The 2,500-nt window shown below is 38.3% G+C and overlaps 1 non-coding gene and 9 pseudogenes across 1 annotated transcript in view; all 10 read right to left on the reverse strand.

Annotated features, from left to right (window-relative positions):
- Positions 1-49: 49 nt before the first annotated feature.
- LOC148437960 (5S ribosomal RNA) lies at positions 50-168 on the reverse strand (annotated as a pseudogene).
- A 116-nt stretch (positions 169-284) lies between these two features.
- On the reverse strand, positions 285-403 carry LOC148437961 (5S ribosomal RNA; annotated as a pseudogene).
- A 115-nt stretch (positions 404-518) lies between these two features.
- Positions 519-637, reverse strand: LOC148437962 (5S ribosomal RNA; annotated as a pseudogene).
- A 116-nt stretch (positions 638-753) lies between these two features.
- Positions 754-872, reverse strand: LOC148437963 (5S ribosomal RNA; annotated as a pseudogene).
- Positions 873-987: 115 nt separating this feature from the next.
- On the reverse strand, positions 988-1,106 carry LOC148437964 (5S ribosomal RNA; annotated as a pseudogene).
- Positions 1,107-1,222: 116 nt separating this feature from the next.
- On the reverse strand, positions 1,223-1,341 carry LOC148437965 (5S ribosomal RNA; annotated as a pseudogene).
- A 351-nt stretch (positions 1,342-1,692) lies between these two features.
- Positions 1,693-1,811, reverse strand: LOC148437966 (5S ribosomal RNA; annotated as a pseudogene).
- A 116-nt stretch (positions 1,812-1,927) lies between these two features.
- Positions 1,928-2,046, reverse strand: LOC148437967 (5S ribosomal RNA; annotated as a pseudogene).
- Positions 2,047-2,161: 115 nt separating this feature from the next.
- On the reverse strand, positions 2,162-2,280 carry LOC148437968 (5S ribosomal RNA; annotated as a pseudogene).
- A 116-nt stretch (positions 2,281-2,396) lies between these two features.
- Positions 2,397-2,500, reverse strand: part of LOC148437969 (5S ribosomal RNA) — a 119-nt gene continuing 15 nt past the window's right edge. The window contains exon 1 of the ribosomal RNA XR_015876386.1: positions 2,397-2,500. This exon is cut by the window's right edge and continues 15 nt beyond it. This is a non-coding gene — a ribosomal RNA (5S ribosomal RNA).

A 2,500-nucleotide genomic window follows, 5' to 3' on the forward strand; every position in this document is an offset into this window, starting at 1 on the left:
AAATTAAATGTAAAATGTAATAGAAAAGAATGTTATGGCAGTATAAAATTACCTACAGCACCTGGTATTCCCAGGTGGTCTCCCATCCAAGTACTAACCAGGCCCAACACTGCATAGCTTCCAAGTTCAGACGAGATTGGGCATGTCCTGTGTGGTTTGGCTGTAGGTGCTCAAAAACATTAATTTTAGACCTCTATTACTTCTTAACTCAAGTAAATTCATTGATAAGTTGAAAAAATTAAATGTAAAATGTAATAAAAAAGAATGTTATGGCAGTATAAAATTACCTACAGCACCTGGTATTCCCAGGTGGTCTCCCATCCAAGTACTAACCAGGCCCAACACTGCATAGCTTCCAAGTTCAGTCGAGATTGGGCATGTCCAGTGTGGTTTGGCTGTAGGTGCTCAAAAACATTAACTTTAGACCTCTTTTACTTCTTAACTCAAGTAAATTCAATGATTAGTTGAAAAATGAAATGTAAAATGTAATAGAAAAGAATGTTATGGCAGTATAAAAGTACCTACAGCACCTGGCATTCCCAGGTGGTCTCCCGTCCAAGTACTAACCAGGCCCAACACTGCATAGCTTCCAAGATCAGGTGATATTGGGCATGTCCAGTGTGGTTTGGCTGTAGGTGCCCAAAACCATTAACTTTAGACCTCTATTACTTCTTAACTCAAGTAAATTCATTGATAAGTTGAAAAAATTAAATGTAAAATGTAATAGAATAGACTGTTATGGCAGTATAAAGTTACCTACAGCACCTGGGATTCCTAGGTGGTCTCCCATCCAAGTACTAACCAGGCCCAACACTGCATAGTTTCCAAGATCAGACGAGATTGGGCATGTCCAGTGTGGTTTGGCTGTAGGTGCTCAAAAACATTAACTTTAGACCTCTTTTACTTCTTAACTCAAGTAAATTCAATGATAAGTTGAAAAATGCAATGTAAAATGTAATAGAAAAGAAAGTTTTGGCAGTATAAAATTACCTACAGCTCCTGGTATTCCCAGGTCGTCTCCCATCCAAGTACTAACCAGGCCCAACACTGCATAGCTTCCAAGATCAAATGATATTGGGCATGTCCAGTGTGGTTTGGCTGTAGGTGCCCAAAACCATTAACTTAAGACCTCTATTACTTCTTAACTCAAGTAAATTCATTGATAAGTTGAAAAAATTAAATGTAAAATGTAATAGAAAAGAATGTTATGGCAGTATAAAATTACCTACAGCACCTGGTATTCCCAGGTGGTCTCCCATCCAAGTACTAACCAGGCCCAACACTGCATAGCTTCCAAGATCAAATAAGATTGGGCATGTCCAGTGTGGTTTGGCAGTAGGTGCTCAGAAACATTAACTTTAGACCTCTTTTACTTCTTAACTCAAGTAAATTCATTGATAAGTTGAAAAAATTAAATGTAAAATGTAATAGAAAAGAATGTTTTGGCTGTATAAAATTTCCTACAGCAACTGGTATTCTCAGGTGGTCTCCCATCCAAGTACAAACCAGGCCCAACACAGCAAAGACTACAAGATCAGACGAGATTGGGCATGTCCAGTGTGGTTTGGCTGTAGGTGCTCAAAAGCATTAACTTTAGACCTCTTTTACTTCTTAACTCAAGAAAATTCATTGATAAGTTGAAAAAATGTAATGTAAAATGTAATAGAAAAGAATGTAATGGCTATATAAAATTACCTACAGCACCTGGTATTCCCAGGTGGTCTCCCCTCCAAGTACTAACCAGGCCCAACACTGCATAGCGTCCAAGATCAGACGAGATTGGGCATGTCCAGTGTGGTTTGGCTGTAGGTGCTCAAAAGCATTAACTTTAGACCTCTATTACTTCTTAACTCAAGTAAATTCATTGATAAGTTGAAAAAATTAAATGTAAAATGTAGTAGAAAAGACTGTTATGGCAGTATAAAATTACCTACAGCACCTGGGATTCCTAGGTGGTCTCCAATCCAAGTACTAACCTGGCCCACCTCTGCATAGCTTCCAAGATCAGACGAGATTGGGCATGTCCAGTGTGGTTTGGCTGTAGGTGCTCAAAAACATTAACTTTAGACCTCTTTTACTTCTTAACTCAAGTAAATTCGATGATAAGTTGAAAAATGAAATGTAAAATGTAATGGAAAAGAATGTTATGGCAGTATAAAATTACCTACAGCACCTGGTATTCCCAGGTGGTCTCCCATTCAAGTACTAACCAGGCCCAACACTGCATAGCTTCCAATATCAGACGATATTGGGCATGTCCAGTGTGGTTTGGCTGTAGGTGCTCAAAAACATTAATTTTAGACCTCTATTACTTCTTAACTCAAGTAAATTCATTGATAAGTTGAAAAAATTAAATGTAAAATGTAATAGAAAAGAATGTTATGGCAGTATAAAATTACCTACAGCACCTGGTATTCCCAGGTGGTCTCCCATCCAAGTACTAACCAGGCCCAACACTGCATAGCTTCCAAGTTCAGATGAGATTGGGCATGTCCTGTGT

Source organism: Taudactylus pleione, unplaced genomic scaffold (genome assembly GCF_031769625.1).
Source record: "Taudactylus pleione unplaced genomic scaffold, aTauple2 ptg001778l, whole genome shotgun sequence".
Taxonomy (NCBI): domain Eukaryota; kingdom Metazoa; phylum Chordata; class Amphibia; order Anura; family Myobatrachidae; genus Taudactylus; species Taudactylus pleione.